The sequence below is a fragment of the Lotus japonicus genome, chromosome 5, assembly GCF_012489685.1.
Source record: "Lotus japonicus ecotype B-129 chromosome 5, LjGifu_v1.2".
NCBI classification, from domain to species: domain Eukaryota; kingdom Viridiplantae; phylum Streptophyta; class Magnoliopsida; order Fabales; family Fabaceae; genus Lotus; species Lotus japonicus.
The window spans coordinates 57,544,908-57,560,937 of NC_080045.1; the positions used below are offsets into that span (position 1 = coordinate 57,544,908).

Here is a 16,030-nt window from a genome sequence, read left to right on the forward strand (position 1 = left end):
AACTTTATATTAGAGGAAGGAGGAAGGCAAGGTTCATACTCTACATATTTGGTAGTAGAGGCTTAATATTATGTCTCAACCACAAACTAAAACCACCCCACTTTAGTTTAATTTTCTTATGGATACTTTTGTGGTGTCTGTATTAAGTTGTACTTGTTTTCATTCAGTAACCTTGCATTGCACATTTTCTGCTTGGACTGAATTTAGATGCTCTAGTTTGGTAATGGCATGTAATTATAAATCCAAATTTACAGATACAAATCTGCTCTGGGAGGACTGTGGGTAGTTCTCATACTCTTTGGATGCTATACGTTAACAGAAGTTCTTCGAATTTCAAGTAGCACATGGTTAAGCGTGTGGACATCTCAAGATTCTGCTGCAGCTGATGAAACAGAATATTTTCTTTTCGTCTATGCACTTTTCTCATTTGGACAGGTAATTTGCAATGAGTTTATATTTACCATTTCTATCTTCTCAGTTATCACATCCTTCCAAACTCCAATATTTAAATTTCTACCCAGTACTTAGCATCTTGCACCTTGCATTATTCAAGAAAATGCTCATCCTTCAACAAACTGTCTAACTTCCCATAGAGTACCTTTGTGTACTTTCATATGTTACCAGGTTTGTTCTATACCTTGTCCTTAGCTTTAGAGTAATCTCGTGTAGAAATGTTTTACCTTGCCAAATTGATTTTACCTGCTTTTGCATTATAGATTCCCTTTTATATCTATACAGAAAGGTAGATGAACAGTAACTAAATAATGGGTTTGTGCAAACTGGATGTTGAATTATATGTTTTTCAGAATAATTTACGCTGAGAGTAAGGATTTTGCATTCATCAAGTCCATGTTAGGAGTACCAGCATCGATTGGGGGCTGATCAGGATTGACCAGAATCCATTTTTTTCCAGAAATATTAGCATTCTGTTGCAGCATGTACTTAGGGTTACAAGGGAAAGTTTTACATTTCTGGACATCGGTATCCTCATAACTGAATCATAATAACAGTATACCTGCTATAGATCCTTTTTCCTAAAGAAGCCGGGTTGATAGTCCAAGTAACTAAAATCTTAAATTTGATCCTTTTTACTAGCAGGAATAGTTAAGATGAGTAATATTGCCTCTGTAATAAAGCTTAATCTATAGATCTTCATATGCACACCATTTCTTATTCTCCACTGCGCTTCTGTAGTATTCTTGTTCTTTGCAAAGTTGGTGCAAGGTAAAGTATAGGTCAGTGATGCAGAAACTATTGGAAGTTACCAACCTTTGTAAAGAATGTCTAAAAATGGATTTCAAGTGAAGGTGTGATGAGAAAAAACATCATTTTGAATTGACAGTTGACACTAAGTGATCATGGTTTTAGGAATTGACTTTTCCTGTTAACATCATGCCTAACAGAGCATAGCTCGAGAGGTGAAGCGCTTGGATTCCATTACAAGATCTCCTGTTTATGCACATTTTGGAGAATCATTGAATGGATTGTCAAGCATTCGCGCTTACAAAGCATATGATAGGATGGCACAGATCAATGGAAAATTCATGGATAACAACATAAGATTCACTCTTGTCAACATTAGTTCGAACCGGTGGTTGACCATAAGGTTAGAATCATTAGGAGGCCTCATGATTTGGTTGATAGCAACATTCGCTGTCCTGCAAAATGGAAGAGCTGAAAACAAGGCCATGATTGCGTCTTCAATGGGCCTACTTCTCAGTTACACTTTGAACATAACAAATCTCTTGAGTGGTGCCCTCAGACAAGCAAGTAGAGCTGAGAACAGTTTAAATGCGGTTGAGCGCGTTGACACCTATATAAATTTAGAATCCGAGGCTCCAGGTATAATTGAGGAAAACCGTCCACCACCAGGATGGCCGACAACTGGATCGATTGAGTTTGAGAATGTTGTTCTCACATACAGGCCTGAACTTCCTCCAGTCCTGCATGGAGTGTCTTTCACAGTATGTCCAACTGAGAAGATAGGGGTAGTTGGAAGAACTGGTGCAGGAAAGTCTAGCACGCTTAATGCGTTATTCCGGATTGTGGAACTACAAAGAGGAAGAATCACTATTGATGGTTGTGATGTTTCGACGATTGGACTAGAAGATCTGCGAAGAGTTCTCACCATCATACCGCAATCGCCAGTTCTATTCTCTGGTATGCACTATATAACCTGAAATATTGTTCTGTCATATCTAGATAATCAAGCATGTGTTTAATTTTAATCCACTGCCAGCAAGGCTTTTAATCAAGTCTCATTACAGGCCAATCCAGACAAAAAAATGTCGTAGACTTGTAGTACCTAGATGTCTATGATGCATCAAGTGACACTAACTGAGATTGAAAATTTAACTGTCCATGTATAATTTTTACACTATCATCTAATCACACATTAGCACATTATTATAAAACAAGTTTCAAGCAGTTATTTTTTGTATTCAAACTCTCTTAGTAATGTAGCAATAGTTGAAATGATGATAGTGTAAAAAATATGACATTAAAGATCAAGGTTAAATCCTAGAAAACTTATGTTCTAGCTCAGTAATAATCCGGGTTATTAGTCCTTTTCTTGGCCAAAAAAGAATACAAGAATTATGGCATTTTTTATTGTAGTGTTTTAGGTTTTCATTTAAGTTGTGGATAAGCATTTTCCAATAACTTCACTATAACTTTTCCGTTCTGAAAATCATTAATCTTTCTCTTAGGAACTGTTCGCTTCAATCTTGATCCATTTAATGAACACAATGATGCTGACCTATGGGAATCTTTAGAAAGGGCGCATTTGAAGGATGTAATTAGAAGAAATCCACTTGGCCTAGATGCTCACGTATTATGGTATAATTTTAGTCATTGAAGTTTCCCATATATACAAGAAGTATAAGTAGATATAGATGATATTTGAACATGTTTTTGCATATATAGGAGTCATCAAAACTTTATGAAGTGAATCTTATTCAAACAGTCTAGTTCAACTGAAAAATAGTTGGAAATGTATGATATGTTTTGTGTGAATTGGTGTTTCTTGGAGTGTTTTTGAATTCTCAATTGAAAAGAATAAATGTAATCTCTTCTACACTTAATTAAGGTTTCAGAGGGAGGAGACAATTTCAGTGTTGGACAGAGGCAACTCATAAGTCTAGCAAGAGCATTGCTACGACGATCAAAGGTTCTTGTCCTGGATGAAGCTACTGCTGCTGTAGATGTTAGAACAGATGCCCTTATCCAGAAAACTATCCGACAAGAATTCCAGTCTTGCACCATGCTGATCATTGCACACAGATTAAATACCATTATTGACTGCGATCGGATTCTGTTGCTTGATGCTGGCCGGGTAAATTCAATTAGCATAATTTACAGATGTTTAATTCCTACATGCTGTAATTATCATTGTTCCATCTGACCATGAAGGAGATCTAGAAATCAATTGGTTAAAATATGTTTTTCCCTATATATGGCACTTATAACTGGTCCTCACACAAAAAGAGTTTTCAATTTAGTGCCTATATGTACAACTAGAACTGTTCATGGTTCGGTTCTTTGCTTGAACCGAACCGAACCGAACCTGAACCAAAAATTTGGTTCGAGAGAACCGAACCGAACCGATATAGTATGGTTCGAACCGAACCGAACCGGTTTTAAGTTTCGGTTAACCGGTTCGGTAAAACGGTGAACCGAACCAATTTTTTTTTTTTTTTTTCAGAATCAAAAAACTTAATATTAATTCAGGAGAACCGAACCAGTTATTTTTTCAGAACCATTAAAATAACTCAATTAAAAACAAGTCAAATGATACTACATAAGAAGAACAAGTCATTTTTTACTTTTGATAAAAGTAACTTTTCCACCAAAGAGGATTAATTGTCAACTACCATTAAAAGATATAAAACAAAAGGCCCAGAAGTTCAGTATGAAACAGTGGACAATGTCAATTTAAGTGATAGTATGAAACAGTGGACAATGTCAAATCCCAGAAAATATCAATTAGTAACAAATGGAAGAAACAGTAGCAACTCTCTTCCCATCTTCCTCCACTCAGCATCTTCTCCAAACCTCCCAATTCCTTTCACTCTAATCATCAAAACACAAAGCACCTGCACATTAAGCAAATAGCATCTTATGAGAAACATACATGCAAAAAATGTTCTTATTCACACACACACACATGACTAATTTACTGAGTTACTTCGCCCCCTACAAAAGCTACTTCTGTCCCCAACACAAAAACCTTCTCATATTGTACAGCTGCCTCCAACATTGTGTATGTTGAATTCCACCTAGTATCTGTATCTAAACTCAGCATACCTTTGTATGATATATGCACACTTTCAGCATAGCTCATGAATTTAAGAAATCTTTTAGTAGAGCACTTCATATATCTCACAGCATTTCGAATCCTCAAAATAGAAATATCAATCTCTTTCATACCCTCTTTGACAATCAAGTTGAGTATATGTGCACAACAACGCATGTGAAGATACTCACCATTCAAAATCACCCTGTTCAATGGCAAGAAACTATTTCTAAGCTTGTCAATCGCAGAATCGTTAGATGTAGCATTGTCCACAGTTATAGTCAAGACTTGACTTAGCTCCCACTCATTCAGAAACAACTCGACATTGTTAGCTATAACCACTCCAGAATGTCTCGTAACTTTCCGAAAGTTTATAATCTTTTTCTGCAAGTTCCAATCATCATCAATAAAATGCGCAGTCAAACTCATATAACAATAATTCTGCACAGAAGTCCATGTGTCTGTTGTAAGACACACCCTACCACAATGTTTGGACATGAACCTTTTCAACATCACTTGTTCGTCAACAAACATTTTTTCAATGTCCCTCCTCAGAGTAGACCGTGAAATGACAACAAATCGCGGTTGTAGAACACTTAGAAACTGGCGAAAGGCTTCATTTTCGACAAACCGGAATGGAAGCTCAGCAGCAATAAACATCCTCACAAGTTCTGTTCGGCATATATCTTGGTCAAACTTAAAGACCGTAGGCGAAGAAACAATGCCACTTCCTACTTGTCCTTCTGCAGCCTGCGGAAATGGACCATCTTTTCTTCTCTTATTTTTTTCACTGCCTGGATATTGCAAGCATCTCGTCAAATGGGTCCGCATAGTACTTGTTCCATTCCTACTAATGAGAGTACCACAGTAGTTACACGCAGCCCTTCTCTTATCATTAGGTTGTTGTGAAAAGTGGAGCCACACTTCTGAGGGTTGTTTCCTTTTGCCAGTTGATGTGCTAGGATGTGGTGGGAATGTAACATCAACTCCAGTGTTAGTAACTGGTGTAGAAAATATTGAATCTTGCATAGTTTCTTGGAACTCGGAATCCATCTAAATATCAAACTGACCTGAGATTTTGCAGCTAGGACTTGCTCAAACTGTTTCACAAGCTCTGGAGGAGAAATTGTGTCAATCTCAGCAGCAAGTACAGCTCTAACAAAGCATCTGGGACTTCAACCTGGCAAATTTACGCAAATGAGACAATGAACTCAACATGACTGTAAATACTAAATATCAAAAGCAGATCTACCAGATAAAAACAATATTAGGTACAATGGTACATAATTAAACAATACTAGGATGTTCAATTGATATATACTTATAACATAACATATAGCAACCCCCCAATGTCAAATAACAACCGAAAGGAAAGCTACATTCAGGGAGCTTATTAACATGTTAATTACAATTAAGGGTGCAGTTCAATTCAGCTCAAAAGTTAAATTGGTTTTTGAGCCAATAATTAGAGCATCACAAACGATTATAGAAAAGCAATCATCAAATAATCAGCAAAAATGAACCAAACCCAGATCAGAAACTACAATGAATAGATAATCAAACAAATAGAAAGCTTACCTACGAGTCTACGACCTCAGATCACCTACGTTGGAACGTCGCTGTTGGTGGGAAGAATCTGAGCTCGGTGGTCAAGGTGACGGCGGTTCTGCCGTGCTGGCCGTGTTCAAGGTGACGGCGGCGCGACCGGAAGGAGGAGGAGGAGGCGCTGCCGGAATGAGGAGGTGGCGCGGCGGCCGGCGGGAGGAGCAGGAGGCGCGGCGCTGAAATTAGGGTTCACTCATCACTGGTTCTCACTTCTCGGTTCTGTGGTTAACTGGTTATCCGTTATTGGTTGTGTGGAAACAGGATAAATGGATATATCGGTTCGGTTCGGTTACCGAACCGGTTTTGAGATTTTGGTTCGGTTACCGAACCGGTTTTTAAATTTAGGTTCGAGTTCGGTTCGGTTCTTAACGGTTCGGTTCTTAACGGTTCGGTTCTTAACGGTTCGGTTTTCGGTTCGGTTTTTGGTTAGCTTCGGTTCTGAGAGAACCATGAACAGTCCTATGTACAACCTCCATCTTTGGTATTGTCCCAGCTGTCTATGGCTGTTATACCACTACGAGATTGGCATTGAACTACCAAGAAATACAGGGACCAAATTGAAAATGATTGTTACATGTAAGGACCAAGATATTTCTAGTCCCAACACCTGACACTGATCTTCAATTTTCTCCCTTTGCACTCCGTTAGGATGGTATATAATTTCTCAACATGGAATTATAGATCATATTTAAAACAATTTTTCTCACAATATGGATTAGGCCTAACTCTACCTCAAAAGCTAGTTTAGGAATGAGGATTGTCTACCCTTTTATAAGGACTACTTTAGCCATATCTCTAGTCAATGTGAGACTTTTTAACATGCCTCTCACACCTAGGGCTAGACATGGAATGAACATTTGTGGTGACCCATATTTGAGAGGTCTCTAATAAGTTGATGTAGGATAGACTTCGATATCATCTTAAAATTTGCGTTAGATCTGACTCTATCCCAAAAGCTAGCTTAGGAGTGAGATTTGCTCCCTTTATAAGGATTATTCTGATCATATCTATAATCAATGTGAGACTTCTAAACAATTTTACATGCCATAAAGATTTGACAAGGTTTTTTACTTTGACTTTATCTTTTCTGAGTTTGCTACTGGCTATGTTAATGCCTAAAAACATAGCTATAATTATGCATATAGGACTAAATTGAAAACTTTTTCACACAAGGACCAAATTAAGAATGAGTGTCATGAAAAAAGGACTAAAAGTACATCACCAAATGATTTTAAGCATTCTACATGGAGTGGAATTTTTTTCCCAATCAAATTAGTCAACATTTGATAATCCAATATTAAGATTCGTCTTTCTTTCGTATACTTTCCAGGTTCTTGAATATGGTTCACCAGAGGAGCTCTTAAAAAATGAAGAAAGTGCATTCAATAAGATGGTTCAAAGCACTGGACCTGCAAATGCTGAGTATCTATGTAGCCTAGTGTTTGGAAGGACAAAGAACAATTCTGGTGAATATAACAAGGGGCAAGAAAGCCACACAAGACAGTTAGTTTTTACCCATTGGGCTGCTGCTACCAAGTTTGCCATAGCTTCTACCCTTTCTTCTTTACACAATAACCTTCAAAAGCCTAGTTCTAAGGAGAATAAAGATTTCCTTGATGAAACAAAGGATGCAGTGACAACACTTCAGGAAGTTCTAGAGGGGAAGCATGATGAAGCCATAGAGGAGACACTGACTAAATACCATGTTCCAACATATAGATGGTGGTCCACCCTCCATCAAGTTATTGAAGGTAAACATACATAATCATAATATTATTAAAATGGTTAAAATATGCTTTTTGTTCCGCAGTATTGGAAATTATTGTTTAGTCCCTCTTTGTTTGTTTTTTAGACTTCAATTACTACCTTTTCGAAATAGTTATGTTTCAGTCGACGTGAGGACCAATGCCAAAAGAAAAAAGGAAATTTTGAGGACCATCTTTTTTAGTAAAATTTCAGTCCTCGAAATCTTTTTTTCTTTTGGTATTGATCCACTAAGGGACTCTGAAATATGCGATTTTAAAAATGCTGAAACGGAGGTCAAACAAAAAAAACAAGGTTAACTATGTTTTTGGTCCTCAAAATATAACATGTTTTTGGGACTCTGAAATATGTTTTTTTTTGTTACATCGGAAAGATAAATTGCACCCTGCAGGGATTGAACCTTGGACCTCCCCCACCTAACTCATATGTCTCCTAACTCTTACCACTTGAGCTATCATTCGGGAACAACATTTGCTATATTTCCAGTGGACTAAAAACATACTTAAGCAAAAACAAAAAAAAACAAAAAAAAAACAAAGGGGGACTAAAACCAATAATGCTGGGACAAAAACATATTTAAGCCTATTAAAAAAAACCTTCCTGATGATCTCTGGGCTCATATGGATGCATGGTCACTGATTTTTCTAAGCAAGTACTCATGTTTCCTTTTTACTTCAAGTAATTTACTGAGTTGGCCTCAAGTCCTCATATATTTTCAGTTTCACACTTAAAGTAACATTATTTGTCGGAGCACAAGTTTTTCCATCAAACCATTACACAATTAAAGCTGTTGATGCAATCATAAAAAACAATAACTTAACATATTTAAAGTTTAACAATAATATTTCAGCAACCAAAAATCCTTTTATTTTCCCTATTTGGAGGTATTTTAGTTACGTTATACCATGGTTTAAAAAAAAACTATGTGTGCATCTGCATTTTGCTGATTCTATATTCAACTATTTCTTCAGGTCTTGATATCTTGATCAGGTTGCCTCCAGACAACATTCAACAATTAGAACCTGATTTTGAAGGGAGATCGTTTGACTAACACACGTACATTTTGAGATATGAAGAGAGGAGTAATTATATCCAATCACATCTCTAAAGGACAGTTGCAATCACAAAGACCCCTTAGACTTTTCCCCCTCTATAATTCTATCCTCTTTTTGTATTTTTCTGAACATTTTCTATTTTCCCTCGTGTTAACAGGGTTACTTTCCTTAGGAAGAAAATTGAGGAAAGTTATCCAATTCAACACGTTATTCTATAGGACATGTATAACTCAAGTGGAATGGAGCATGAGTATATCTAATTATATGGTGCTTAGTTATATATATTAAATCTAATGGTCATGAGTTATTAATCCATTCTCATAGTTATGAACCAACTTTATTTCTGAAAATTGTTCTTAAACTTAAATAAATATAAAACTAAACAAACCTGTACCTAATTTCTAAAAAATGTCCTTAAACTAAACAAAACTCGATCATTAATTATATTCAAGCATCTCATTCAAACGGGGTTGTCTAAATGACCCATGGTAAAGTTAGGGTTAAATAACCCATGGTCTAGGTGGACCAATCACATTTAAAATAAATTGTTTGAATTTTTTATATTTTATTTATTAATTTATTTAGGATTAAATATGTTTTTGTCCCTAACTTGTAGAAATGAATTTTAAATAGTACCTGAAAAAAAAAACACAAAGGTTTTAGTCCTTGAAATTATTTTTCACATCTATTTTGGTCCCTTCAAAAATTTTCCATTAAATTTAGTCCTTCTCCTCTCATAGTTATTTCAAATCCTAAAAATTCATATCTTTATCCCAAACTTAAAAAACGCAGCCTTGGTTTTTTTAGGTAAGCCAAATTTTGTATTGAAATGGAAGTACAAGGGGTACTTCAACCCAATACAACAGAAGAAACAAAACAGAAAAATTAAAAATAAAGAAAAGAAACCTGTCAAACAAACATAAACTAAAAACTGCAGCTATCCAACCCCAACTTTACAAGCCAACACGCAGCAGGATTCCATCTACTATAAGCACAAAACCCAACAGAAACTACACAGAATGAATGCAAGTGATAGGCTCCGCACACCATTCATACATTGAATATGAAAAACCCTTCAAATTAGCAGAGTTCCATTGCCACGCCCTCCATCTCACTAGTTCCAAAACTGTTGTCATGCAAAATCCCTCTCCCTGAAAAATAATTCCATTCTGCATCACCCAAATGGACCAAATACATGCCAACCAAACCGTGATCAAGCCACAACGCTGCTTTTGTGAACCTCCAAAATCAAACTGAAGTAAATGGTCTTTAGGATTACTTGGCAAAGCTGTACAAACTCCTAACCATTTGTAGCAAGCAAGCCAAATGTCCAAGGAAACAGAACAAGAAAACAGGAGATGAGAAATTGTTTCCAAAGCTCCACCACAAAGTCTACAAGCCGCAACTTCCTCATCTAAGACCACACCTCGCCTAACCAAGTTATCACAGGAAGGAACACGGTCCAGCAAACACCGCCAGGCGAACGCCTCACTACGCCAGAAATCGTATTTGACAGCGCTTATTTTTTCAATTTTACAGCGTTTACGAAACGCTGTAGAATGTACCGTTGTAGTACTGTCAAGCGCTTTTTTTAAAAAGCGCTGTAGAACTTGAGGCCTCCTACAGCGCTTATTCTTAAAAGTGTGGTAGTATACCAATATATTACAACATATTATTGGAGAAAGCGTTTTAGATTGTGACATTCTTCAACGCTTTATTGTAGAAAGCGATGTAAGGTACGCATGTTTTACAACGCTTTTGAAAAATAAACGCTGTATATGATATTATAGATTCTACATGCTAAAAGCACTTTATTAAAAGAAACGCTATAGAACATGATATTCTACAAAGCATTTTAAAAACAGTTTTTTTAATAAGCTGAATACTTGTATTAAAAGGGCTGGGGTGCTCCAAACCATAATACAAGAGAGAGTAGTAAGAGATAAGAACAAGAGATTACATAAAGAAAAGATAAGGGGAATCATAATCTAAGTTGCACCTAAATAGAAAGAAACTTAGTAAAGGTCCCAACCAGATTACAATCATCAGCCCCCACTAAAATGGATCAACCACTAAGGAGAAAAAAAACAAGTCCATCCTTTTATTATCAGATCCTTGCCCGTACCATTGAGCTAGGTGGCAAAATAATAACAACAATCCAAGCAAACCAGTTCTGTGCTTTCTACTTTAGAACTTGACTAGTTCCAGATCAATACAACCCCCCGAGATCATCACGATAACCTGTAAATTCCAATGTCCCTGCCACAAATAACAAGGAAAAAACCAGCAACTTCAGATTTGAGATAAACAGGAGCAGGAGTCTGAAATCCATTCAAACACTTGCTAGGTTCTAATTCACATCACAAAATTAAACAAATAAATTTCAGAGTACATAGAAGTTTTTTAGATTTTGCAAAATAAGATGGTAATGCACAAATTCAGGATAGCCAACATCTTTTGCTTGACGTAGCATCATTAGAAAATAAACTCAGGTTTCACACAAATCGTTAGACCAATTATACTTCTCTTATTGGCACAGCATAGTTTCACAGGGAACTTTCAAATTAAAGAAGAAAAACATTACCTTCTGTTCAATCCCAGTGACTTTCAGCACTTTCTTATTCACTTCTCTCTTACTGCAAGAATGCAAAGAAAAGTAATACATTTAGGAAATACCGAAATAGCATTGGACTCAAAAATAGTAATATTCAATAAACACCAGATGAAGCAATTATATACATGATGCATTCGAACGATATGTCAATCAATAATAAACATTTATACTTACAGGTCCCTAACAATTTGACCAATAACCTTCTTCATTGTAGCTGGTCTTCAGTACAAGCTAAGAGCCAGCAGTAATAAGAAAATATCAATGTCTGCACAGCATGTTACCAGAGAAATGATCATCAAACATGTATAAAAGTGAAAATCTGAGCCTTCACTTTGAATGAACATGCTAGAAAAAGCTATTCAATTATTTAAAATCATATAGAAAAGCTAACAGCTCATATAAAAACTCAACAAAGGAATCCAGAAATAAGTCCTACAAGAAATTTCCAAGATCAATCGGAAGGATCAAACATTGAGACGAACAGAGATTGTTCTATAGAGATAGCAGCTCCTTGCAATTTCCTTCGATTAGTACCTGAGACATGAATAATGATGACAATAAGTAATAGTAATTTTGAATTAAATTGCTCCAAGAAACTATTTGAAAGTTGTAATTATCATCTAATGTTTCTTAGCCTTCATATTCATTAAACTAAATAAGAAAAACACATAGAAAGGAAGGTGCAAAGGTCGCCATCAATTCACCTAATCTTTCATCATTTTTAACTCCTTAGCAGCTGACCAAGCATTGGGGATCATCAATCCTAGTGTTGAATCAAGTTCCATTTTTTATCCATGTTGTCAATCTTCCCGTGGAAGCATCAAGTGAGGGAGGATTGATAATATCTTGGAATTTCATCTCTGCTACATTTAGCTATTCAATGCTTTCAAATTCAATAGATACATCACAGGCTTGTAAAGTAGCCATAAATGCAAAGCTACCATGATGTTAACAGAAAATTTTAGCAATTAAAGGCATTCACACATGCACACAAAGCACAAATTGTTATTTCACTTCGTTTAATTACACTTGAACTCATATTGACAATTTATCGAACACATGGTGGGCACTTAAAAATTCCCTTGCATCACTTCCTGCTTTATGTACATCAACCCCAATAAGCAAACAAGTTGACTTAAATGCAAAGAATAAAAAACAAATATTCACAAGAAGAATAATCATACTAGAATCGAAATTAGAGAACCCTAAACTTGAGTGGTCATGAAATTGTTGAATTAAAATCCTTGCAACTACTGAAGAATTAAGTAAAATTAGGATAATAAATCCTAAGCAATGTACCACTTTTGGAATATCGGGGCACAAACCTTGTCTCTGCTTCAAAAAGACAGAGTGGAAATTGGAGATGATGTCGAAGAAGATGCTTGAGTCTCGGCATGAGATAAAGCTTGTCGCAGAAAGAGCTTCTCTCAGCCTGGTGCTGGGTGCACGAGAGGCAGAGACTTAGGCTTGGCTCGACAGTGGTTGATGCGCTGACGTTGAAGTCTTCGGCGGCGAAGGATCAGCTTCTCTGAGAGAGCTACCTGAATCCTTGTCGCTGTGTCTTTCTCAGAGCTCTTGAACACGCCTTCTTGCAGAAACTGCTAGCCCGTAAAAGAATATTAGGATTTAGATTTTAGACTTTTGAGTGGCGGGTGATTTAAACTGAGAGTTTACTGCTTTCAGTATTTGGGAAAGTTGGAAAGTGGGATTTTAGATTTAAAAGATAGGTAAAGGATATATCTCCATTGTAAAATGAACTACTTCTTAAAGCGTTTTATATTCCAAGCGCTTTAAAGAATAAGAGAATATTACTTAAAGTGTTTTTAATATAAAGCGCCGTACGATGCTATGGCTTCCATGCCTGTCTGATTTATGAGATCTATGTTTCTTTCAAAAAAAAAAAAAAAAAAAAAAATATAAAGCGCCGTACATTAGACTACATTTCGAAATCGCTTTTTTATCACAAGCGTTTTTAACAATAAATGATTTTGTAGTTGTGACGGAAGTGATAGTGCGACATCAGCTTCAGAATTATGTTAGAAATGTTCGATGTGATCCAAAATTTGCCACGTTAAAAGGACTTTCATATCTTTGTGCAAAACTTGTGGAAACAAAAAAGAGCAATAGTCTTGCCCGTAGCAACTGCAATCGTGGAACGTGTTTTTGCAGCTATGAAATTTGTGAAGAGTCAGTTATGTAACAAAATGGGCGATTAATGGTTAAATGATCATCTGATAACTTTTATAGAAAGAGATGTTCTTGGAATAATTAACGATGATGTTATTTTAGCTCATTTTCAAAAAATGGATAGTAGACGATTTTCATTATAAATATTAAATACACTTCATTATATTTTCAATATATTTTAATCTATAATTTCTTTTATGTTTAGCCACACTGATATATAACGTCTGGATCCGCCCCTAGACATGTATAACTCAAGTGGAATGAAGCATGAGTATATCTAATTATATGGGGCTTAGTTATATATATTAAATCTAATGGTCATGAGTTATTAATCCATTCTCATAGTTATGAACCAACTTTATTTCTGAAAATTGTCCTTAAACTTAAATAAATATAAAACTAAACAAATCTGTACCTAATTTCTAAAAAATGTCCTTAAACTAAACAAAACTCGATCATTAATTATATTCAAGCATCTCATTCAAACGGGTTGTCTAAATGATTCATGGTAAAGTTAGGGTTAAATAACACATGGTCTAGGTGGACCAATCACATTTAAGATAAATTGTTTGAATTTTTTATATTTTATTTATTAATTTATTTAGGATTAAATATGTTTTTGTCCCTAACTTGTAGAAATGAATTTTAAATAGTACCTGAAAAAAAAAACACAAAGGTTTTAGTCCTTGAAATTATTTTTCACATCTATTTTGGTCCCTTCAAAAATTTTCCATTAAATTTAGTCCTTCTCCTCTCATAGTTATTTCAAAACCTAAAAATTCATATCTTTATCCCAAACTTAAAAAACGCAGCCTTGGTTGTTTTAGGTAAGCCAAATTTTGTATTGAAATGGAAGTACAAGGGGTATTTCAACCCAATACAACAGAAGAAACAAAACAGAAAAATTAAAAATAAAGAAAAGAAACCTGTCAAACAAACATAAACTAAAAACTGCAGCTATCCAACCCCAACTTTACAAGCCAACACGCAGCAGGATTCCATCTACTATAAGCACAAAACCCAACAGAAACTACACAGAATGAATGCAAGTGATAGGCTCCGCACACCATTCATACATTGAATATGAAAAACCCTTCAAATTAGCAGAGTTCCATTGCCACGCCCTCCATCTCACTAGTTCCAAAACTGTTGTCATGCAAAATCCCTCTCCCCGGAAAATAATTCCATTCTGCATCACCCAAATGGACCAAATACATGCCAACCAAACCGTGATCAAGCCACAACGCTGCTTTTGTGAACCTCCAAAATCAAACTGAAGTAAATGGTCTTTAGGATTACTTGGCAAAGCTGTACAAACTCCTAACCATTTGTAGCAAGCAAGCCAAATGTCCAAGGAAACAGAACAAGAAAACAGGAGATGAGAAATTGTTTCCAAAGCTCCACCACAAAGTCTACAAGTCGCAACTTCCTCATCTAAGACCACACCTCGCCTAACCAAGTTATCACAGGAAGGAACACGGTCCAGCAAACAACGCCAGGCGAACCCCTTGACGTTTGAAGGTGCATGGGAACGCCAGATTAGGTCAAAAACAGGTTCAGCTGGGCCAAGTGAAGGTTCCTGTAGAAATAGGTAAGCAGAATGCACGGAATAGACCCCATCTGGGCTTGGTTGCCAAACCCACAAATCCTGAACACCTTCCTGTAAATTGTAGCAAGAAATTACTTGAAGCATTGCAGCTAACCACCCCTGTTCCCGCCCTAGTAGCTGTCTGCGCCACAGCAAATACCAATTCCACTGATTCTGAACCCAGACACCACAATCAGAAATATTCCTATGCTTCAACCTTGATAAATTATACAGCCTAGGAAGCTGCTCACGAAGAACTCCACCTCCGCTCCAATTATCCAACCAGAACTTTGTGCTATCGCCACCACGAATTGATTTCTGAACTCCTTCCTGAAACCAGTCAATCTCATCAAAACAGCAAGCCTCATGAACACTGCGCCACCATGATGACATCTTTACAGTTGGATCCTCCCCATATTTTGCAAAAATAACTCGGCACCAAAGAGCCTGCTTTTCTGTACGCCATCGCCAAAGCCATTTTCCCAATAACGATCTATTAAAGAGGTCCAAATCCTTTATACCCAATCCTCCCACATCCTTAGGTTGGCAAACATCAAGCCATTTTACCCAGGCAATCCGTCTACCCCCTTCAGTAGCACCCCAAAGAAAATCCCGCATAGTCATGTTGCATACCTTCACAACACAAGCAGGTATCCTAAAAAATGATAGGAAAAATAATGGCAGAGCTGACAAAACACTCTGAATCAAGAAAATCCGACCACCAAAAGAAATCAGCTTCTGCTTCCACAAAGCTAGCCTATTTCGCATCTTTTTGATTACTGGTTCCCATGTCTTCAGGCAACTCGCCCGTGCGCCTACCGGAATCCCCAGATAAATAAAAGGAATAGTCATAACCTTACAGTTGAGGAAAGAGGCAAACTGGTGTCCTACCCCTGTCGCAATTGCAATAGTTGCTAGCTTAC

General features: G+C 36.5%; 1 long non-coding RNA gene and 1 pseudogene across 4 annotated transcripts; one reads left to right on the top strand and one right to left on the bottom strand.

Annotated features, from left to right (window-relative positions):
- Positions 1–8,963, top strand: part of LOC130719855 (ABC transporter C family member 2-like) — a 31,208-nt pseudogene extending 22,245 nt beyond the window's left edge.
- Positions 8,964–10,571: 1,608 nt separating this feature from the next.
- Positions 10,572–13,236, bottom strand: LOC130718239 (uncharacterized). 4 transcript variants are annotated; one of them, XR_009012546.1, is made up of 6 exons: positions 12,658–13,236; positions 12,037–12,205; positions 11,769–11,866; positions 11,507–11,597; positions 11,303–11,354; positions 10,572–10,977 (listed from the first exon to the last, which is right to left on the bottom strand). It is a non-coding gene; the product is annotated as an uncharacterized LOC130718239 (long non-coding RNA). The 4 variants fall into 4 exon arrangements; XR_009012547.1 differs by having other exon boundaries at positions 12,037–12,192; positions 12,658–13,235; XR_009012545.1 differs by lacking the exon at positions 12,658–13,236 and having other exon boundaries at positions 10,575–10,977; positions 12,037–12,651.
- Between the last annotated feature and the right edge of the window lie 2,794 nt (positions 13,237–16,030).